The 24,267-nt window shown below is 45.2% G+C and overlaps 1 long non-coding RNA gene across 1 annotated transcript in view; it reads left to right on the top strand.

Annotated features, from left to right (window-relative positions):
• LOC141982409 (uncharacterized) overlaps positions 1–3,285 on the top strand; it is a 230,360-nt gene extending 227,075 nt beyond the window's left edge. The window contains exon 4 of the long non-coding RNA XR_012638067.1: positions 3,118–3,285. This is a non-coding gene — a long non-coding RNA (uncharacterized LOC141982409). The remainder of the gene's footprint in view (positions 1–3,117) is intronic.
• The last annotated feature ends 20,982 nt before the right edge of the window (positions 3,286–24,267 follow it).

Consider the following 24,267-nt stretch of genomic DNA (forward strand, 5'->3'; position numbering starts at 1 on the left):
AGTTATAGAAGGAAGAAAAAAATAGAGATGAATTTCAGTTCACTCCCATATCAGAAAAGGGAGCTGGAAATAAAGCAAAAAGGAAAAAAAGAACAAATAAATTGAATATGGTGGCTATGCACCGCCATTTTCTTAATTACAAATATTCAGAAAATGGAAATACAAGTTACTCTAGTATTATATAGGTCTGAATTGTAATTAGGTTAGCTGCAACTGTGAGTACCATTTATAAGAATAAACAGCAATAGATGTAATATTTAAATGCAATTTCTTTACAGTGCACATCAATAACCACACATTCTCTTGTTCTCTTATTAAATTGGGATAGCTAAATTGTCATTGTAAAAGAGTACTGAATACATCCAAAAGAATTATATGTCTATAATTTAATTGTATTGTCTATTATTAGTGTTCAATAATAGCTCTGGTTTCAGAGTAACAGCCGTGTTAGTCTGTATTCACAAAAAGAAAAGGAGTACTTGTGACACCTTAGAGACTAACCAATTTATTTGAGCATGAGCTTTCGTGAGCTACAGCTCACTTCATCGGATGCAACATCGGATGCATCCGATGAAGTGAGCTGTAGCTCACGAAAGCTCATGCTCAAATAAATTGGTTAGTCTCTAAGGTGCCACAAGTACTCCTTTTCTTTTTGCGAATAATAGCTCTGTAATCCCTTCACAGGCAAATCTTTTTTGGGGGGTGGGGGAGGAGATTTGATTGTGCAAGGACTGCAGGATCAAGTGCTACTTCTGCTATTTTTACTACAATCAAGCCGAGAGCCCTATCTAGGTCAGGACCCTAATGAGTTAGGTGTTGTAAACACTTCTAAATAAGGAGTAATACCATTTTGGACAAAGATTGCATGACTGAGTCCTATGCATTTTTGTTTAATTCTAAAATGGTTATTAAAGAGTTAATAGAGCAGCATGTCAAAATAAATTCTTGTGAAAATCAGATAATAATCACAGACGACTCCAAAGCCAGTCTAATATTTTTTAGAGATTTCTTAATCTCATCAAATGCCTCTTGAAACAAAACCATAAAGCAAAAAGGTCTGCCTATGATTGCTTAACTGGATTGAACACTTTAGCACATCTCATTTTTCAAAATAAATGAAAGTAAAAAAAAAAATATAGATACTTGCTATATTTGACAACACTATGAGACTCTCAACATTGATGATCTAAGGAAAGAATTACCAAAAAGGTTGCTTATCTGAAATAGGTACCTGTTTTGCAACACTTTCAACAATTTTCACTGCTCCCCAAATCAATGTTGAGCACATGACACTTCATGGGGATTAAGAATGCAGTCATTATAACCATTCTTCTGCATAACATACCAGAACATTCTGTGTGATGTTTGAAAATCTTGCCATTAGTAAGCGTTATTTAGATGAAGTTGACTTCAATGGGAGTTTTGCCTGAGTAGTAACAGCAGGATCAACTCAAATAGACAACATGAACACCTTGGCAGAAGCCCACACAAGGCCTTCTGCACTGTAAAAGCTTCATGCTGTCCCAGAATGAATGGAGAGACATGTAGACAGAAAGTCTGTACAGAAAGCATTTGCTTTCCTTGTATGCTGACTGAAGGGATCCAGGCCACCTCTAAATAGCAATGTGAAGAGAAACACTAGGATTTGTTTACAGAGGGCACTCTGTCCATGCTTATGTGGACCCAATAGCTGACACCATTGCTAGCCACGGTCTGGAGAAATGCTTCTCTTTAGCCATGGAGAATTCTGACCTGTCTCTGGTTTGGGGGAAAGGATTACATTCTCCATCACTCCCTGTTTAGTTCCCAGTTACACAGCAATGAAGGTGATATCATGGGACTTATTAAAAGCTTCAAAAATGATTACTGGTTATACTTAATATCTGAATATCTCAAATTTCCAGGAGACTGACAAAATGAATTTCACATTCAGCAGGAACTAGTCAATGGGCCTTCTCCTGTCCAGCTAAAGTCAGTGGGAGCCTCAACAGGTCTCTTATATTTAGTTAACATTAGAACTGGACTATAAAGTTCAGATCCAGATTTGAATTTCCTTTAAATTTGTATTTGGGCAGGGAGAAATCTGGAGGGAATCTGATCCAGTTTTCCAATTCTGGCCCATCTCTACTGAACACATTATAATAATATTAATAATAAATATATTGTTTTATCCATCTATATTTGTAAAACTCTTGCTACACCTGATATATTTGTATAAGGGAATAAAATTGGCTGAGAACCAAAATGAAGGAAACATTAGTAAGTAATCCAAGTTATATCACTATCAGTTTTAGTATTCTATAAAAATTATATCTTATTCTCCCACTGTGATTAATTATTCCCAGGGAGGGTATTTGTGATTTTAGAGTCACCTACAGGGAAAAAAAAAAGTAGAAAAAATTACTTTTTGAAACCTACTATTTATCAAAATCATTCTGACCTATTCGGCCTATCTGCAGACTCACTACCCCTGTAAAGCATAGATATAGCACATACACCTTTTGAAATTCAAATACATAATCAACCATTATGTTTTAAAGAGACAGAACATAATCAAACTCACAAGTTACAGTATATTATATTAAGGTATGCCTGTACTCTGCCAGGCTAGAGGGATCTGATATAACTTTTAAACATAACAATCCTTTTGGCATAAAAAAGTCAACATTTTAAAAAAAATTGTACTATTGTGTTATCTTGAAAGTTCATGTTCTGGAAAATTGTGCAACAAGATTTACTGTCAGAGTGAAAACACCTAGTGCCCTTTATGATACATCTCTTGCTAAAAATGTGCTTTTTTTTAAAGGTTAAGTGATATGTTTAAGATTAAACCTGTCAGTTTAATCTATTTAAAGGGAAGCGGTTAGACTCTTTTTTTATGTTTACAATCAATCAGTTATGTCAATCATTTATATTCGCTGCCTTTTAATAAGAACTACTTAAAAACTGATTAAATGTCTAAAGCCCCTGTCCATTCATGTTAGTCCATACAATTGGAATGCTGCTGGAATGTGGCCTCGTAATCTGTTTTATATTTTCACTCAAATCTCTTAATTTACAATGTTAACATTAAGAAGTAGCACCTTATAACATTGATTATTTCTTCTTTTGCCCTAGGAATCCATATATAATTGCAGAAACAGCTCACCAAGGAATATTGCTGTGAGCTCGTCACCTGGCGTCACTGGTAAAAGCACCTTCTGAACCTGAGTCTTCCATGAGACGCTAAAAAAATGTTCTGTTTCACTTCTTTGACAAATACATCTTAGTAGCATGCCACCTTCTCTAGTACAGTTGATAGAAACTACTCTCTCTGTTAAAGTACAAGAAATGTATTTCAAGTCGGGAGAAGGATGAGATACTATAGGTTTTTCTGCCTCATTACATCTGATTCAAAATGCTCATAATGCAATAAAACTCAGTTTCTTTTAATCAAATATGATTTTCCCCAAAATATTTGATGTAAATTTAAAGTGATAAAAGTATATATGTTGACAGTGCTAACCAGGATTATGGAGATTTCTTCAGATAGAGAGAAGACACGAACAGGATGTGCTTAAGGCATATGTATCTATGTATATACATACATACCAAACAAGAGAACTGTCACATTGTCCAGGCTGTTATAGAATCAGCCAGTGCAATGCAATCTCTAACAAGAAATAAACAAATAAAAGAAAGTGAATACATGGCAAACAGATTAGGAGTGAAAAAAGAACAATGGATAATACATTTCCTGTTTGAGCCTCTTTTACAATTCAACTAATTTCCTTCTCCTAATGAAACCTAATTATTCAAATACAAAGGTGGCTCGGAGTATTATTTAGGGCCTAAGTTAAATTAGCTTTCTCTTTTAGTGTTGCTTCTGAACAATCACTTGTTTGGTTTTTGTATTTTCATATAAACAACTGCACTTTGTAAGACAGCATTCTAAAATAAGCTCTTAACGAAAAATGATTGGATAATTGTTTATTCAGCCTAGTTTCACTAAACAAATTAGGGTCTGATTCTTCTCCCATTGAAATCAGTGGAAAACTCCTTTTGACTTCTATAGAAGTGGAATAGGGCCCAAAATTTCCTTGATTTTGTTTTCCTGTTAGTTTCAGCAATGGTGATAGGTTAAAAAGCGTGGGGTAGGATTTCCAAAAGTGTTTAAGAGATTTAGGAGCATATTGACTTTCATGGGACTTGTGCTCCTAGATCACTTAGGGTTAGATTTATACAGGGGACTAATGTGTTGCAACGGTTAACTATTAGGAACCCTACCACCAACCCTGCCACAACCCTGAATTAGGTGCCCAGCTCCTTATATAATGCCTGGCGAGGGTTAGGGGCCTGAAAAAGGATTCTCACAAGCCAATACACTGACTGGGGAGCCAACTAAGCTAGTGTACTCATTGGGCCAGAGAGAAGAAGTGAGAATGACTCAATGGCCTGGTGTTTAGGACACTCACCTAGGAGGGAGAAGACTCAAATCCCTGTTCTCAGGAATAGTTAATTATTTATAGAAATTGAAACAGTTTCAACAGGAGCTCCTGAGAATAGTGGTTAGGCCACTCACTCAGGGCACCTGGCTTCAGATCCCTGCTCCACATCAGGCAGAAGAGGAAATGGAACCAAGTTATTCCCCCATCCTGGGTGACTGTTTTAACCTCTGGGCTATTGTGTAAAAGAGGGGGTGGGGGATTAGGTGTACTCTGAGCACACCTAACAGTTCAGGGTTAGGTTACAGGTGAGTGAAATTTTTTGAATGTCAATGATGCCTGAATGTTTACTTTAGGCACCTAAAGAGGCAGTTAGGTGCCTACAGTTAGGCAGTACCCCTTGTGAATCTAGCCCTTGGGCATTTTTAAAAATCCCACAGTACAGCCACAGGCCATGATTTTCAAATCTGGATGCTTACATTCAGGGCCTTACATCAATCTTTAGGTCGATACGTTCTGTGACAGGGTCAGGCCAGATGGCTACAGGAGAGTAATTTTTTTTCTGAAGCAAAAGATGTTTTCTTATTTGCATAACATACTTACAAAGTAAAAACAGCAGCATACGCAATGTGTAACACAGCAACCAATCACAGTTGTTTTCTCATTAGCTTCAGGGGAGGGAAGTATTCAAGCTTGCCTGGGCCCAGACTGGGGGGCTTCCTAGACTCTCGTGGTCTTCCACCCCTTCGAGTTACCTGGCGCCATGCCCGAGTGTCACCAACAATTCCCTCCTCTGAAAGCACCCAACAAGAGGGGCAGGCTGTGGGGTGGACGATCCGGGGGGGGGGGGACGTGCACCCACATGTGAAAGGACCGTTCTAGGGTAGTGGTGTCCGCAGCAGCAATGGCTGGGGCTGGGGCCCCTTACTCTCTCCCCCAATCAAAGGCTGAGACAAAGGGACCTGGACGGGGACACTGAGCAGACAACCTCAGACAGCGCCCACAGCTCCTCAAAAGCATCAAGGGAGTCGGTGGACGCCGCCCAGAGGAAATCCGCCTGGATACGTGAACAGACCAAGGATCGGAAAACGGCCCCACAGTCACAGGAAACTCCATCGGCCAACCTCCTCTCTGGTTTTATAGATGGCCATTTTAGCCAGGGCCAGGAGGAGGTTAACTAGGAGATCCTGCAACTTTGTGAGGCCACGGATGGGGAGTGCATAAATAAAAAGGGGAGGGGAAAAATGCAACCAAAAACATAATAGGAGATTTGTGAGGAGCCGGAACAGGGGCTGCAGCCCGGTGCACTCTAAATATACGTGCGCCAGGGATTCCCTCATACCACAAAAGGGACAAGTATCTGGGACGGGGGTGAACCACACCAACTACGTGCCCGTGTTCACAGCTCCATGAAGGAGCCACCAACTGATGTCCCCGAAGGGCCTCGGAACCAAGGTGGAATATGGGCTGTCCCACCAGGGCTGCTCACCCTCCAAAGGTGGCAGAAGGTCTCACCACTTTGTGTCGGGGCGGGACACTAGGGTGAGGGCGTGAAGGGTGTGGAGCATGAGCATGTATAGATGTTTTCTTGGTGCAGTTTCGGAGTGTACCAGCTGCAGTTCATGCAGCCAGCTCGCAGTGAAGGGGTCAGGGGGTCGATTGGGTCTGCAGGGCAGGAGTCCAATTAAAAGGTCCGGCGGGCCTGGGGTAGAGGGTGGGCGGGGCATGCCCTCGAGCAGGACCCGCTCGAGGTAAGCTCAAGCAGTGGGCGGCAAAGCGGCCTTCGCCTCCTGAAGTACGCACCGGGAGGTGCGAGGTCTGGAGAGCCCCATGCGCCGGGTGAGCATTAGGGGATCCAGCCAATCTCCCCCGTTGTAGTCCAGGAGGTCTCCAACTCTCGTGACTTCTGCCAGGATCAAGCTCTGGCGCACCGAGCGGGACTCCGCCACCTGCACATGGAGCTGGGGGTTGTGTAGCAGTGGCTCCGCGAGGAGATCTAACCCCTCGGTGGCCGCCACGGACCTGGTCGTTAAAAACAGTTTCCAAGTCCGGAGGAGGTCCTGGTAGAAGACCGGCAGCCCTGAGAGGTCTCGTGGAAGACCTCCCGGATGGAAATAAAAGAGCTGCCAGTCATATCGGAGCCCTTGGATGTGGCACAAGATGGTGTGCGCCAGTGTGCTCCACGCCGAACTGCCTGCAGCATAGAGGAGCCTCTGTAGGGCCTGGAGGCAGAAGACACGGACCTGAGTGTGTAGACACTTCAGGTCCTGTCCTCCTTCCTTCGGGGTAGATGAAGAACCCCTACAGGGGCGCTGTGCGTTCTTGACCAAAAGAACCCCAGAATTGATGTCCGCAGGTTGGTCAGGAAACCCGGGGCCGGGACCAGGGTGTTGAGCCAGTACCAGAGCATGGACAGGACTAGTTGATTAAACACAAGCACTCTCCCTCTGAGGGAGAGACATCGGAGTAGTCCCGTCCATTTCCGGAGCCGCTCTATCACCCTGCCCTCTAAATTTTCCCAGTTTTCCGGTGGAGAGGGATGCGTGGCAGAAAGGTAAACGATGAGGTAGAGCAGCGGACCCATGCTCCACCGGATGGTCTGAAGTGCGGGTGGGAGGGAGCTCGCCTGCCGCCAGTCTCCTACTGCCAAGCCAGAGCTCTTGAACCAGTTGACTCGGGCGGAGGAGGCTGCCGAATAGATGGCCTGGCAAGCCTCCACCCGCGCCAAGACGCCGGGGTCCTGGATCACGAGGAGCACGTCATCAGCGTACGCCGACAGGACCAGCTGCAGCTCCGGCTCCCACAGCACCAACCCTGTCAACCTCCTGCAGAGGAGACAGAGGAAGGGTTCGATCGCCACAGCATACAGCTGGCCCGAGAGGGGGCACCCCTGCCGTACTCCTCGCCCGAGCTGACCGGTTCAGTCAGGGTCCAGTTGAGCTTAACCAGACACTCTGTGGAAGTGTACAGCACCCAGAGAAAACCCACAAACTGGGGTCTGAAGCCAAACACCTGCAGAGTGCTCAGGAGGTACCCGTGGTCCACCCTATCGAACGCATTCTCCTGATCTAGGGACAGGAGGGCGAACGACAGACCATCTCTATGCCCGAATTCCAAAAGGTCCCGAACCATAAATAGGTTATCAAAGATACTGCGGTCCGGGACGGTGTAGGTCTGGTGTGGGTGGATCACGTCCGCCAGCACAGACCCTAACCGCAGCGAGACTGCTTTTGCTACGATTTTGTAGTCCGTGCTGAGGAGCGAGACGGGACGCCAATTTTGTAAATTGCGGAGCAGCAATTTAGGAGAGCACAGCTCGCCTGCACGAGAGAGGGAGGACCCCACTCTGCAGAGACTCGGCCCAGACAGTGACTAGGTCTGGGCCAAGGACGTCCCAAAACACGCGGTAGAACTCCACGGTCAGCCTTATTAGTGGGCATATGATGGAGGGCTTCTGAGAACTCAGCCAGAGTGAGAGGCAATTCTAGCTGGTCTCGGTTGCTCGCGCTGACCGTAGGGAGCTCCTCCCAAAGCACTCTGTAAGTGCTAGGGTCTGTCAGATCCAGGCAGAAAAGACTTGCATAGAAGGCTCGGGCCCTCCCGCACATCTCTGCCAGTTCCGTGAGGGGGGTGCCGTCTTCTGCCAGGAGGCAGGTGACATGTTTCTTAGCCCCCTTCGTTTTTTCCAGGGCATAGAAGAAGCGGGAGCCATGATCCATATCCCGAAGGAGGCGGATGCAATATCGAACAAAGGCGCCCCGGGCCCGATGGCCCTCAAGAGCCCGGAGCTCCTCCCACTTCTCTCCGCACACTCCGCAGAGGAGCGGGTCTTCGGGGCTGGCAGCCAAACGCCTCGCCAGCTCTAAGACCTCCCGTTCCAACTGCTCTATCGCTGCATTTCTCCGTCGGCTGGTGCCCCGGGTGTAGTCACGGCAGAAAAGCCAGGCGCGCACCTTCCCCAGGTCCCACCATCGCCACGCCGAGGGAAAGGCACGCTGCTGCCCTTGCCAGGCCAGCCAGAATTCCCGGAAGGATGTCACGAAGCCTTCATCCTCTAACAGGCTGTTGTTAAAATGCCAATAGACTGGCCCCGGCCTCTCTGCACAGAGGGAGGCTGCCCCGGTGGCTAGGTGATGGTCAGAAATTGGGGCCAGCCGAATGCTGGAGGAGTGGGTTCGTGAGAGATGGAAGCGTGATAAATAAATGCGGTCCAACCGGGAGTGGCTCGACCAATGGGCTTCCACCTGGACAAAGGTGAACGTGGAAGTGTCATCCGGGTCGTGGTCATGCCAGATGTCCACTAGGGAGTGATGTTCAACTATCTCCCGGAGGGTGTCCGCGGCGGCCGGGCTCTGGTCGGTCCCCGAGCGGTCTCGATCCTCGAGGGTGGTATTAAAATCCCCTCCCAGGACGAGGTACTCATGAAATCTAAGGTGCCGAGGAAGGCGGATGCCTGCTGATAGAATTGCAGCTGCTCCGGGCCCGATGTCGGGGCATAGACGTTAACAAGGTTAACTACGAGCCCCTCTATACGGACCTGGAGATGCAGCAGGCAACCCTGCACGGCCTCGGTGACCCCTAGCACCTCGGGCCGTAGGTCGGGGGGAGAACAGGTTCACCACTCCAGCCTGCCGAACTGTGGAATGGCTAAAGTAGACCCTGTCCCCCCACTCCAGCCGCCAACTGTCTTTGGCGGTCGGATCCGTATGCCTCTCCTGCAGGAAAATCAGAGTACCCTCCCTCCCGAAGGATCTGGGAGAGCATCTGGGACCTGCGGAGAGCCATCCTACAACCCCGGGTGTTCAACATTGTGATGGTGAGAGGTGTCATGGGGGGTTGGGAGGGATCCTCACTGGCAGGGATGTTCGCATCCCCCAGCGGGCAGTGCAACAGTCCTTGACCCATCCTGTAGGTGAGTAATTGGTCACGGAAGATGCAGACCTGCCAGTAGGCTGCAACATCCTGCTTCCCCATCCCTTTACCTTCCCCCATGAGGGTCCTTGTGGCCCGGAGGATTTGAAAAAAATCCCCCCATCGCTGGAGAGCAAGCTGTACCTTGTTGTGGGAGCCACGGACATCCTCTAAAAACTTCCGCAGCTCTCCTCACAGCTCATGGGGGGGTGGGGTTACGGTTTCGCGGTTGTTCCCCAGTAGGGCCCTTGGTGCAGCCCCGTGGTCCACTAAAATGGACAAGCAGGGTGCGGACCCCTGACGGGGTGCCTGATGGGCTGGAGCTTCTAGGCCTGCCTCAAGGCCTGGGGCGATAGGGGGCGGTGGAGGGAAAATAGCAGCTCCTAATGGGTCGGGGCAGGAGAACACAAAGGCCGCTCCCTGGGGGTCATCAGTTGGGAAAGGGAAGGAGACAGCCCCGGTGGCGGCAATAACATTGCAGGAGGTAAATTTGACAAGGGTAGGGGCAGGGGCAGAGGAGAGATTCTGGGTTTTGGGAGGCAAGCAGCTGGATGGTGGTGCCTCCAGAGCCGATTCGAGGGTTAAGGGGGTGGGGAGAGAGCTCTCAGTGATGCCAGGCACGGATTCTATGGTGGATTTAGCAGCTACAGCATCAGGAGGTGGATTATCTTCTGTTGGGCCCCCACCCAGGAAGGAAATCGATTGCTCCACACCAACGGGGGGTGCCCCTAATGACTTGTGTCCCGGCCTTGTGGCGCCGGCTGTCACCTGAGCAGGCTCGGTGGTCGTCAGCAGGGTGCCATCAGCGGCTGGGACGATGAGGAGTCCAGGGGCTCCTCGGAGGTGGGAGCAGAAGCAGCAGTTGGGGGGGGGAGCATGGGAAAAGAGGGGTGGAGTGAGGTCACCCAAATCGAGGTTTGCTGGCAAAAGGTCGTCCTCCCCCTGGGCGACCGGGGTCAGATCTAGGGCCTCAATCTCCTCGAACATGGAGGAGAGGACACTTTCCGTCGCCCTGGGGTTCTCCCCGCTGGCACCCGCCACGGCAGTTTGCCTCCAGGTTCACGGGGGCTTGGGGTAGTGTCAGGACAGAAGGGGCTTCCTTGAGGGTCTCGGAGGGGAGGGTCTCCCGTGGAGGGGAGACACTACCTTCCAGTGCTACCACGTCTTTCCCGGCTGACACCTGTAGATGGGACGCACTCGTGGGCAAAGCAGAAGGTTCGGCATCGGTGCCCCCCTTCCTGGTCTTCCGGGGGGCTTCCGCCTCGGGTAGATGAGGCGGAGCTTGAGCCTTCCGCTTGCCTCGCTTCCCCTGGACTAGGGCCCAGCCCTCCATGGCGTCATCTGGGGGCTGGTAAGCAGGGGTCGTGTCAGGGGTTAAAGGCGATGGCTCAGGGGCTTGGAGGGGGGGGATGGTGGGGCAGCAAAAGGGAGGGAGGATTCTCCCTGGGGCAGGCTCTCTCTCATGCCTGGTGGTATCTCTGCCACACCCTCCTCGTAGGCCCCGCCAGATTGTCAGGAGCAAGGGTGGGGCTCTCCTGCTCGTCTGGGCGTTGTAGGGGAGGTGCCCCTTGGGCCTGAGCAGGAGAAGTGGTGGTCCAAAGAGGAGGGGGGTCAGGTTCAGGTATCGGGTGGCCAGGGGCGTCAGCAATGACAGGGCTGATGTCCTGCTGGGTCTCAGGGATCCCAGATGCCCCTCCTTGCTGGGCTAACAGGCAGTCCCTCCGGACATGCCTCAACGCCTGGCAGAGGTAGCACCGGGCTTCCCCCATGGAGAAATACACTCGGTAATGGGCCCCCTGGTGGGGGACTAGGAAGGACCCCTCGAGCGCCTCTCCGTCACGCACTACCGGCGGCAGTAGAAGCTGCACTTGCCAGCGGAAGGAAAAGATGTGACGGAGGGTGGGGTCCTTGCAGCCCAACTGAAGAGGGCTGATGACAGAAACAGGGTTCCCCAGGGTGGAAAGGGTGGGTAACAGGGCAGCACTGTTGAGAAAAGGAGGGACAGAGGTCAGGACTAGGTGGACACCCAGGTCCTCTAGCGGCTCTAGGGGAACAAACACCCCCCACCACCGCCAGGCCCCTCTCCACTGCCTCCTGGGCGGCAGCCTCCGATGCTAAGAAGAAGACGACCTTCCCATACATTTTGGAGGCAGCCACAATGGCCGAGGGCCCCACCACCCTCTCCAACGCCCACACGTAGGTCTCCACGTGGGGCGAGGCAGGCACCAGGAGGCATCGGACTCCGTGCTTCCTTGTCATGGTGGAGAAGGGGCCCTGGCTGCTGTTGATGGTGGCGGAGGCGGTGGGCAGGAGAGATGACGAGGTGGCAGGCGGGGGGGCTGCCGCCGCCCGGGCATACATCCTGGGGGGTGAGGGAGGGACACCCACAGAGCTGGTGAAGGGGGTAGCGGGGAGGGATGCTGTGGTCAGTGGCGGGGCCACAGCAGTGGGGGTGGCCCCTGCTACAGAGGGCCTGGTGGTTTTACTGGGGCCCTTCCCCTTTTTCTTGCCCTGGCCTTTCCTGCCAGCTGGGGGGGCTCCCCTAGAGTCTGGGGAGGTGGTGGGCATGGCAGCGGTGGAGGTTACCCCGGTGCCCTCCGTTGCCAATGCCCCAGTGGGGGCGGTGGCAGGTGATTAACAGGAGTTGGGGTCAGGTAGAAAGGGACAAGCTGTGGGGTGGACAATTCGGGGTGGGGGGGCACGCACATGAACCACCGTACGCTTGTCCAGAGAGTCCTGTTTGGTTGGCTGGTGCTTCTGGCCCACACGGTGGAATCAGGGAGAGCAGCTAAGTTCAGAGGCAGATGTTAAACAGCCAGCAATGACGGTGGAGGAGGCAGTTGTGAAGATGGTAGTGTGGGGGTTGGGAGGACACAGATGGATCGGGGGGCAGCTCCGTGCCACACCCCCTGTGTCCCTACAAACACAGTCACGACACAGTCAAGGCCTCCCCCCACACAAGAGCATAGTTCGAAAGTTACTCAGTCTTGGGCCCCCTCCACAGTGATTTGTAAGTTCCCCGGGTGGTGTTCCTCTGGGAGACGGCTGTTTCTCTGTCTGTTCCGGGTTTTCTTTTTTGCATTCCAGAAATGCCGGAGCAAGTGATAAGATTCCTCTCAACCGGAGACGGGTTCTTAGACAAACAGCAAGCGGCTGGGTCTGGGGGCTGGGTCCTTCCACTCCCCCCCTCCGGGGAAGCAGGCTGGCAGGCCCCCCCCCTCGGGGGTGGGGGGTTCAGCTGGAGCAGCAGCAGCATCCGAGGGCGGGTCGGGGGGAGAGGGGGCGGGGCTAACAGCCGGCCGGCAGCCGGCCAGCACTCTAGCAACAGCGGAGAAAGGAAAAAAAACTACAAAAGGAAAAGAAAGGGCGGGAGAGTGTCTGGCCCGGTCGGGGGGAAGCTGAAAGCAGGGGTAAAAAGCAAGGAAAGCCCAGGCCAGAGGGCAGCAGCAGGAGAGCAGGCTAAGTAGGTCCCTTTTCCCTGGGTAAGATAACAGGGAAGGTTCAGAACAATCAGGAACCTTCTGGAGACAATTAAGACAGACAGGCTGATTAGAACACCTGCAGCTAATCAAGAAGCTGCTAGAATCAATTAAGGCAGGCTAATCAGGGCACCTGGGTTTAAAAAGGAGCTCACTTCAGTTTGTGATGCATGTGTAAGGAGTTGGGAGCAAGAGGTGCTAGGAGTGAGAACCCATACCGTTGGAGGACTGAGGAGTACCAGCATTATCAGACACCAGGAGGAAGGTCCTATTGTGAGGATAAAGAAGGTGTTGGAAGGAGGCCATGGGGAAGTAGCCCAGGCAATTGTAGCTGTCACACAGCTGTTCCAGGAGGCACTCTAGACAGCTGCATTCCACAGGGCCCTGGGCTGGAACCCGGAGTAGAGGGCAGGCCCGGGTTCCCCACAAACCTCCCAACTCCTGGTCAGACACAGGAGGAGTTGACCTGGACTGTGGGTTCACGAAAACAGCCAAGCTGAGGGCGGCAGTGAATCTCCAAGGCGAGCAAATCTGCCAATAAGTGCAAGACCCACAAAGGTAGAGGAGGAACTTTGTCACAATTCATATTTGGGTACCTTACTATAAGTCTGAGCTGATTTTCAGAAGTGCTGGGCATTAATTCCATTGAAATCAATGGGACCTAAAGTTGCTCAGCAGCACTTTGGAAAGTCAGGTTAATTTTAGTTGTGCCTGATCTAAATTTAGAAGTTATACTGGTATAACTATCTTGTTTAGGGCAATGATAAACTAGTAAAGCTCTAGTGTGAATACAGTTTTTAAAAATGGCCTGTACTGAAATAGTTATTCCCTTTCTTGGATGGGAAGAGCTATACCAGAACGCTGGTGTTGGTGGGGTTGAGTACCGTGGAGAGTGTTGATGAGTTAATTTACCTAGGCTGCAAGCAGAGTTCAAACATTTGCAGCAAACCAGATATTCTCTGATTAATAGGCCTCATCACCTCCTTCATTAAGTTCATGTCTCACTTATGGATACAAAAATGTCTTTGTGCTGAGACAAAGTTCAGGATCCATCAAATATGTATACTGCCATACCGCTATACAGGTCAGAAACCTGGATCCTCTTACTGGCAGACTAGGAGTGGCTAGAGGCATTCCATATGTGCTGTCAGAACCAAATTCTGAGCATAAAGTAGTCTGACTTTGTGCAAAATGTCAGTCTCACAGAGATCTGGCCTTCCTTCAGTTGCTCATTATATTCAAAAGTGGCATTGAATGCTCCTCAGCCATGTCACCAGGATGGCAAACAGACCACAGAACACCATGCTCTCAGACTCTTGATCGACACATGAAGAGGTGCACAACCTGACCCTACCTGGCACAGCCTGCGAGCTGACCCCAGAGAGCTGTGCATTTGCAGGATAGAGTCTGAGCTGGGAACTTCACTATATGATGCCTGGTGTAAAGACATCAGTCATGGTCACTGTGGCTGGTGGAAAGTCCTCAGTAGACTGTGTGTGTTTCATGATAATACTGATATAACTAAGTCTGCACTAGGGGAATTGCACCACTTTAACTATACTGGTGTGGTACACTTAGAGTCTGACAACTGCCCAATGTAGGCAAGCTCTCAGTTGTCTAATTATGAATGAAAAAGCTTAGATTTAGGCACCTGGGTTTGAAATTTTTGGCCTAAACCTAGTCTAGAGAAGGTTGCTTAGTGACTGAGAGGCGGGAACTTCCTGCAGTGTCCTCTAAGGAATCACAGTAACTTGAGGATGGACCTATTGGAAATAAGCAGCAGCAGGGAAACTTAGGCAGTTATGGAAATAGAGGAGAAAAAGTGTTTAGCTTTAAAGCATATAGGATTTTTCCCTCCTAGATCTGTTAATCGGTAGTTAAAGTCTCTACCCCGGGAGATACCAGCAAAAGGAATGGATTAAAGGAAATATTTTACTCCAGGCATCTGCAGCTATGTGTCTGTGAATCATCTGCATATGTGATTGCATTCAAGGAAAGATTGAACAATTACTTGGATAACTGGCTAAATCTGGGTTTCATGGTAGTTCTTGTTCACATGCAGAGGGTTGGAATGACCACGAGATTTTAGATTCAGGATAGAGTTTTCTTTCTATATATATTGATATGGGTCTTGTTTAATCCTATAGAGCATTAGGCAGGGATCATCCATTTGAATAAGGAAGATGTATCCCATCAATCAGATTTCCTTGATGGCCACATGGGTGGCTTTTCCCCATCTTCTGTTTATATGTTTCCAAAATTTCAAAAATAAAATGTCCATAATTGTCAAAAGTTTGGTGGTTCTGGTGTGGCAGCAGCAAAGAGATTTTATGTGGATTCAGATTTTGCAGTAGACTCAAAGCCCTTGATCACCCACTTCAACGGGCAGCTTATTCTTCAAGATTGCCCTCAACCTAAGATAAGAGAAACAATTTTGGTATTTATTTTTGAAGTTGAAAGGTAAAAGGTTTATAGTCAATAGTCACTGGGAAACAGGGGAACAAATGAAAAATAAATAAATAAAGGGTAAGCCAGTGGCACAGAAAGGAAAGGCGGCCCAAAAGGCATTAGGCAACATGGCATTGAAAAGCACAACCTGATATGTTGCCTCCTAGTACACAGAAAATGTAACATTATGAGTAGATTGTTTCACCATAGGAATGGGTCAAATGATAACATGTCAAAGATGGCAAACTCTATACGTAAGAAGAGCATACCATCTTTGAGATCGAGGGTGGGTGAGGTTCTGTGTCAGACTAGATGATCATGAGGGTCTCTTCTGGCCTTAAAGTCTATGGGTATGTCTACACTGCAATTAAAAACCCACAGCTGGCCTGTGCCAGTAAATTCAGGGTTGCAGGGCTCAGACTCAGAAGCTGTTTAATTACAGTATAGATATACCCTAGCAGTCTATGAGAGAAGACACCAGGCTGGAAAGAGAATGAAAACAATAGCTGATACAGTTATGAAATACTGGGCAAACTCAACATTCAATCAAATCTCAAGGCTACTAGACTGGAAATCTGTGAACTCACCCTCATGATATGATTAATTTTCATGATTCACACCTTGTGGGAGTATTATTCCCACTGACAACAAGTTAAGGTCTCAGAAAAAAAGACCAAAACATTTAAAAAGAATGTATAACAAGCAAATTTAACTTTTCTTAATCCAGGAGGTCACATTGCTCTAACCTGTCAAACACACAGACAAGTACTTGTACATTCCAATACAACTGTACATGCAGATCACTTTGAGGAACACTGTGAATTATATTAACTAATCTGTGATATGTAAAGTATATGCTTAAGTGAAGAAGTGATTTTTGAAAAGAATTTATTAAATAATACTCAGCTTCATAACCTGTGCGGTAAAGGTAGCAACCTGTATAATCCTGAAAATAAAAGACTGGTTCATCTCTGGGCTCATCAGGCAGCTCATCTGAGCATCTCATGGACCATGATGGAATATTTTAATGTACTTTCCTCTTTAATGAAGTCCACTGTTCAGAGGAATAAATTTAGAAGCATGAACCTACTGTCTTTCTGTTCTTTGTACTTCAATGACGGCTGCAAGCCCAGTTCACATAATATACTGTTAGCAAAGTAAATATAGAATTCTATGGGATATTGCTAAAGCCAGAGCCTATGTTCACAGCATTAACAGCTGTAAATCACTCTTTTAAAAAATGAAATTAAAAGTTTACCTTGAACACAAGGTTTTTTTTTTCTTTTCTTCACAAATTAATTTCCTAGTTACACTGCACTCTTAAAAAGATGTGGGTAGGTACTTTTCTATCTTCAATGAAGGTTATTTTGTTGGATCATATTAAAGAAGTTCTGTATTAAAAACACAAATGAGTTTGATTCCCCATAATTTAAATTCCAGGGTATTACTAATTAAGAGATCTCTTGGTTTTTGGTACTGTTTCTCTCCCTCTATGTGTGAAACTTGCAAGCTGTTAATTGTGTTAGTACATTCTAAGACAGAGTCTGTTCTCAAAGCAATTCACACAGAGAGAGACTCAAAGCAATACTCTGTAACAACAGAAACAGCACCGAGAGACTCCCCGCCCTTTTGTTGTATTAACAATTGTGATTAAAATAGAGATAGAGGATGTATGTGGATGGATGCTTGGTGTGGATAATAACTGAATGATCAGGGAGGTGCCAGCCTAAGAATCCAGTGTCCATCGGCTGAAGAAGGCGTCAAGCGGAAATAACCAGAGGATCCCCGGAGGGCAGACTGGAATCCACCCAACAGCCTCAAGAATGGGAGAACCAAAGAACAAGATAACATCTAGCAGCATGGAGCCGTCAGGAATGTGCCATCTGCTGATTGGTTCAGCAACAGCATGATGAAGCAATTCCCATAGACTGGCCTAAGAAGAAATTCCTATAAAAATGGACTCTAGAAAGTGAGAACTTTGGGGGGTCTGATTCTGCAAACCAACTTCCAGGAGCATCAGATGAGCATCTGACAAGGCCCTGCTCCCTCCTCATGTCCAGGCCACCTGTCCAGTGGCTTGGAATCAGCAACTCTAAGGCTAGTAACTATGATAACAACCTTGCAGAACTGTGTGTGTGTGTTTGTATGAATGAATGTGTGAATAAATATGAGATTGAATGGAATGTTATAACTATAACTAACTGCTTACTATGATTCTTTCTGTATTCACAATAAATGTGGTATTTTGCCTTTTTCCCTTTAATAAGATCCTGCTGGTTTTTATTTTATTGGTATAAAAACCTGGGTTGGAACACAAAGGACATCACAGGGCCCATGGACAATATAAAATACAATAAAAACTTACCTTACATATCAAAGGTCCTTTGCTTTTGGAAGTAGTGAGCCCCTGTGGGATTCCGCCCTCCCCCCCCTGCCCAATCAGTTACAGAACAAGGTCTACCGGCAGAAGGAATACTTTCCCTGCCAGCAGAACAGCCTACTCCTGCTGTGGCTTGTGCTTTAGGGTTTTTTTTTTTTATGTTGTTGTATTAACAAGACAAGAAAAAAATATCAAGTGCAATTTAAAAGCAAAAAAAAGGGGGGGGGATGCTGTTCAGACATAAATAATGTAAGGAAGCTTGGTGTTTACACTATCCAAAAAAGTGTCTTTCATTTATCCTTCTAAAATCAGTTTGGAGGAAATTTTCTCCAAAGTGGCCTCATATCACAGGAAAAATGCATCAATTTCACTTATTATACTTATTCATGAATGCTGATATAAACTTCTTAAAAATATTTCATCCTATAGCTATTGAATGTGTGAACATATGTGTGTGTGTGTGGGTGTGTGTATGGGAGGGTAGGTGGGCAGTCATGGAAAGAAAGACGATGGCCAAGATTTTTAAAAATGGATGTCTAAATTGTCCTAAGTCCATACTTAGGCCATTAAATATGTGACCTGATTTGCAGAGCTGATCAGAAAATTACTTGTTTTCCTGCAAAAGTTTGTGACAAAAGCATTTCTGTTTCTTTTTTGTTTTTGTCAATAAATGTTCTTCACACTATATCAGGTTTTACTGAAAAATTAAAATCCCAAACGACCCCCCAAAACAGCAAACCCCAAAAATGTTTCACAAGAACATTTTTTAACAAAAAATTCCATTTTGTCCTAAAAGCCAATTTCCATTAAAAAACCTTTCTGTTAGAAAAATGTCAACCAATTTTACAGATTTTCAAAAGTGTGGGGCACCCACAAATTCCATTTAAGTCAATGGGAGCTGCTGTGGGTACTCAATAATTTTGAAAATCAGGCCAGTTATGTGGGTGTTTACATGTGGATTTAGGAACCTAACTTAACCTCATTTTAAAAATTGTGGTGTGGGAATTATGATTCTGCTTCTACCACAAAGGATGAGCAAGTTGCCCTGAAACTATTTTGGTTTCAGTCTAAAATATTGAATTCAAAGATTTATATTCAACAGTTCAGATTTATGTTTTATCAAGTTCAGGCTTCCAAGTTTCCCTGGGTCTACCAGAATGAGTATCCACTCTCATAAAGCAGCTTTTCAGTAGCTTACTTGAAAAGTAGTCTGCGTATGCATATTCTGGTCAAGCAGTCATAACAAAACTTTGGTAAGGGATTTAGGGAGGTTAGCTTTCGAGAGCTCAAACCATAGTGAACAAGTTGTACTTCATCATCCAAAATTAGTTGAATGAAAAAGTATATTCACTGTTCCCTTCAGGAGTGTTCAGTTTATAAAGCAGCATTTCAAATATCAAAATATTACCAGTGCTTTATACTAGAGCCTGAACAGGCTGAAATGTTACATGAACCATTGCAGATATTCTGTGGAAGAAACAGGAAGGAACATTTATCGTGATGGGATACAACCATTTAAGGAAGCCTAATCAAGTAAGGTTCCCAAACATAGGACCCAAATTACACTGAGCACTTAAGTATAGGCTTAAAGTTAAGCACATGCAAAAGTCCTAAGATAATCATAGAATATCAGGGTTGGAAGGGACCTCAGGAGATCATCTAGCCTAACCCCCTGCTCAAAGCAGGACCAGTCCCCAGTTTTTTGCCCTGGATCCTTAAATGGCCCCCTCAAGGATTGAACTCACAAACCCTGGGTTTAACAGGCCAATGCTCAAATCACTGAGCTATACCTCCCCCTCTCCCCAAGCCCACTCTTAAGTGCTTTGCTGAATCTAGGTCACAAGGAATATATTTATTAGGTATAATGTACTTCACATTTGAGGAACCTATTTTAAATTTTATGTATAGTTTATTTATGGTTATTATGGGATAAAGTAAATATATCTAATAGGCTTATGATGTATTAATTATTTCCACATAATAGTGATGACATATTGCCTATGAGTCATGTAGCAAGAAAGGGCCATGAGCAAAGGTCATTATCAATTAAAAGAAATAAAGAAAGGACCAAATACATAGCTGGTGTAATTCTACTACAATCAAAGGATTTACTTCAGAGATAAATTGGGGGAAATGGGTCTCTCTTCAATCAGCTCAATTAACCTTGATGGGAAAATGTTGATCTTGCAAAAACTGTATTTTCCATCACAAAATCATTCCTATGGAAATTTATTATTTGTATTATGCTTGTTCTATAAGTGTGTCTTTACCTACCCCTTGAACAGATATATTACTGTCCTTCAATAGGGACAAATGCAAAGTGCTCCACTTAGAAAAGAACAATCAGTTGCACATATACAACATGGAAAAAAGACTTCTTAGGAAGGAGTACTACGAAAAGGGATTTAGGGGTCATAGTAGCTCACAAGCTAAATATGAGTCAACAGTGTAACACTGTTTCAAAACAAGCAAACATCATTCTGGAATGTATTAGCAGGAGTGTCGTAAACAAGATACAAGAAGTTATTATTCCACTCTATTCAGCATTGATTAGGCCTCAACGGGAGTATTCTGTCCAGTTCTGGGTACCACATTTTGGAAAAGATGTGGAAAAATGGAGAAAGTCCAGAGAAGAGCAACAAAAAATGATTAAAGGTCTAGAAAACATGACCTCTGAGGAAAGATAGAAAAAACTGGGTTTGGTTAGTCTGGAGAAGAGAAGACTGAGAGGGGACATAACAGTTTTCAAATACATAAAAGGTCATTACAAGGAGCGGGGCGAAAAATTGTTCTGGGGATAGGACAATAAGCAATGGGCTTAAATTGAAGCAAGGGAGGTTTAGGTTGGACATTTAGGAAAAACTTCCTAATTGTCAAGGTCACCGCCCTGCACATTAAGCAGGGGGTGGTGGTTGTCTGGCTGGACAGGAGAAGAGGGCAATGCTGTCTGGCTTGCGGGAGGAGGGGAGATGTAAAACTGCTGGATAAATAGTCAGCGTGGTGGATGACTCACCACCTAGGAATGAAGGGTTTTAAAAGGTCAGCCTGGGCCTGGACCCTCTTCTCATTCACTTGGAACAGGCTGGGCAGCGCCCACCCTCCCTCCTTATTTAGGTCACAGATATGCTGGGTGTTTAGCTATATCTGCTGTGGGCACTACGCTGTGGTTATTACCGCCCTGTTGAGGGGGGCTGGGAAGAAATTTTTCCCTTATCACCATATTGGCCAGGTGCAGTGGGGTTTTCTTTGCCTTCCTCGCAGCAGGTTCATGTGGGCTCTCTTCATGCGTAGCATGACGGGCGGTAGGCCATATGTTGCAACTCTTTTTATTTAAGTGTATAGTGGATGTTCACTGCAGATACCCCATAAATTACAGCACAAAAGAATAGATAAATGGCTTGGAAAAGGAATTAAGGAGAGGTGCTTGGTGTGAGGGAAAATTAACAGGACATAAAACTCAGGTCAAGGCCCTGACTTTGGTTAAACTTGCCTGTAGGCCATAAACTGAGATCTTGCTTGCTTATGTGTGTCAAGGGGTAGGAGAAATCACAGTGGAAAGTCCCCAAAATGGAACAATGGTTTTCTGTGCATAATGGGCATGAAGGGGCAGGATGGAAAAGTCCCCAGACAGAACAAATTTGCAATAGTCAAGCTTATGAAATATATAACCGCAACAGTTGTGTTAGAAAGGTCGCTGACTACAAAAGAACACACAGTGAATAACAAGAAGGACCTAGTGGGGGAGATGGTTGTTTTTGCTTTTGAAAAGTGTTAATTTTGCAATGTATTTCAAATAAGGTAATTAATACGGAAGTATGTGTAATTTGTCTGTGGTTTTAAGCTTTAAAAAGCTGTGTGTGCTTTGCATCGGGGGCAGCTACTTAGAGCTGTTACCCCCCTCGTGCTTGTAATCAATAAAGGAGTTTCAGGCTTGTTCTGATCCAAACGCAACACATGGTTAATTTTCCACCACATTGGTAACTGAGTGAGCTGGGGACTCCTCTGGTTGGTACAGCAGGGAGCCAACTCCCCACCATTATAGTCCACCTTAACCCCTCCTACATGGTTGGATGGTTGGTAAGGTCCTGGCAAGGGAATTGCTGGAGGGACCTGGATGGAAACAGGGGAGAAAGCTGATGGAAGCCCTTATTGTCTCCTGTCATTCTTTCGGCATAGCCAGACAATGGTTAAGTACTGGAATAAATTACCTAGGAAGATTGTGCAATCTCCATCATTGGAGGTTTTTAAGAGCAGGTTAGACAAACACCTGTCAGGGATGGTCTGGATAATACTTAGTCCTACCATGAGTGCAGGGGACTGGACAATATGACCTCTTGAGGTCCCTTCCAGTCCTACAATTATGTGATTCTGTGTGTCTATGATTCCTTCCTCTAAACGCACTTTTCTGCATTGGCTTGCTTGTCCTTGTGATCTGTCAAACTGGGTTACACAGAATTTAGAGGTAAACAAACTATTTATCAAAATTTAAAAGAGTTAGAATTTGGCCCCAAGTACCCAGATTAAAAAAAATGAACAGGAGATAAATAACATTTATAATTTCATTTAATTTTGTTTTAAACATCATTGTTTTCTGAATATTTTTTTTATTGCACAATAACTTACATGGGGTACAGAATCAGATTTCTCTAAAAAAAATGTTCTGACCTAAATTGCACATTTTAGATTATTTAAATTGTATTCTGAAGTACAATTTGTTGGTTTACTTTTTTGCATTTCCCAAAGTTTAAACTATGATAATTGCCAAATCAGTTTCACTGTGTTTATAGCCAGTTTCTAGTCAATTTCATTCTGACTATAGAGCAAAAAAAATAGCAATATTCAATATTGCAATAAAAATGAGATATTTTGGTTACAAACACTGCAGGGGAATATTTAATTCCAAATAACAAATGTATTTAGTTGGAATTTTTTTAAGAAGGAAATATTTCTATTGATATTAAGTTTTGTAAATACTATTTCCCCATTAAAATGGAATTTAGAAACAACAGAGCATTGGGATAAAGAATGATTAATTTGCCATTAGTCAGGCTCAATTCTCCTACATTTTAGTGAAATTCCAAGCTTAAATGGATTTAAGGGGTAAACTGGCCTTGTGTGGGTCCTCTGCCCAGCAATGAATTTCACCCCCTTGGAAATATTTACTGTAGTATTACCAGAAGAATACAATCAGCATGCCAGAGAGTCATACATGGATGGAAGCCAGCATTTACAGGAAGGAATAAAAAGGAAATATAGCTCTTCAAATACTTGAAAAAGGAGAAATCTAAAATTTAACTAAAACTGAGTTATGTGCCCTCTCACACTACCCTGAAGCATTTGATATTTACCCCAATCCTTTATTCACTATTTATTATTTTTGTAATTTAAACATTTAAATAGTTATATGTGCATTTCTTATTTTCAACTATTTGTAAAGTAATAGTTGTAGCATTCTTTGTTATACCTACGTTGTAATGTATCTTTTATATTTGCTATAGTTCAGCTAATTCATTATTGCTATTTTTATTGTAGTTCAGACATTCACGCCTATTAAAAAGGTGAAGTTATTGAAATATCCCCTTAACAAAGCAAGTGGCATTGCAAGCTATGAGACGTCTTAATTTCAAGAGTGTTCTTATTCCTAGCAAGAACCCATGAATTATTAAAAAATGTCTGATTAATCCTAATAGTCTTGATTTCTTCACATGATTTTAATATCAAGTGGTGAATCTGTTCTATTACCTCATCACAGTTAGAAGTGCCATGGATTGATTAACACATAGGGCTTTTAAGTGTCCCGTGCTGCAAAATTGACACAGTACATCCGTCCAAAAAAATTAAATTGAAAAATGCTTTTCCCCGATCTAGTTATGCAGATTTCAGAGTCGTCAACTTTAGCATTGTTTTCATTGTCATTGATGTCATTGCTTCAAATTGCAAAATGAAGCCCATCTTGTATATGTTATGCCATCAACAGTCCAGTTTGTCTATTTTTTCTATTGGTTTTTCATGAAAACTAATGGAATGTTACCTGTATTATTTTTACTTATCTATTACTATAATAACATAATGGCAGGCATTTAAATTATGTATATCCTTGAAACTAGATAACACACTAAATGCAGATGATGTCTTGGGAAAATTCAAATGAAGGAGAGTGCTAATTTCAAAGCAAAGGTCATTTTGTGGACAATGGGGTTTCATAGACTCTAAGCATAGTCCTCACTCGCCATCATCAAAAGAAATGCCCATGTGGTTAGTGTGACTGTTGTCTGGTTGTCTGTAAAAGAGCTATAAAATGGATTTCCAGGAATGATCCTTCATCTCTGAATTGTTTGGATTCCAACAGGGTAGAAATACTGAGCCTGTGGACAGAGATCCACAGAGTTATTCTGCGTAAACCTGAAATACTTTTTGAGACTGGCAGATTACTACAACTCTGCTAACATTTGGACCTACAACTTTGATTCACCTGTTAATGTATTTTACCTGATTTGATTTCTCAATAGCTCTTATTTCTTCTTCATAGCTAATAAACCTTTATTTAGTTTACTGTAGAATTGGCTGCTAGCATTGTTTCTGGGGTAAGATCTGGAGTGAGCAAGTGACTGATCCTTTGGGATTG

This window comes from Natator depressus, chromosome 1, assembly GCF_965152275.1.
Source record: "Natator depressus isolate rNatDep1 chromosome 1, rNatDep2.hap1, whole genome shotgun sequence".
Lineage (NCBI taxonomy): Eukaryota > Metazoa > Chordata > Testudines > Cheloniidae > Natator > Natator depressus.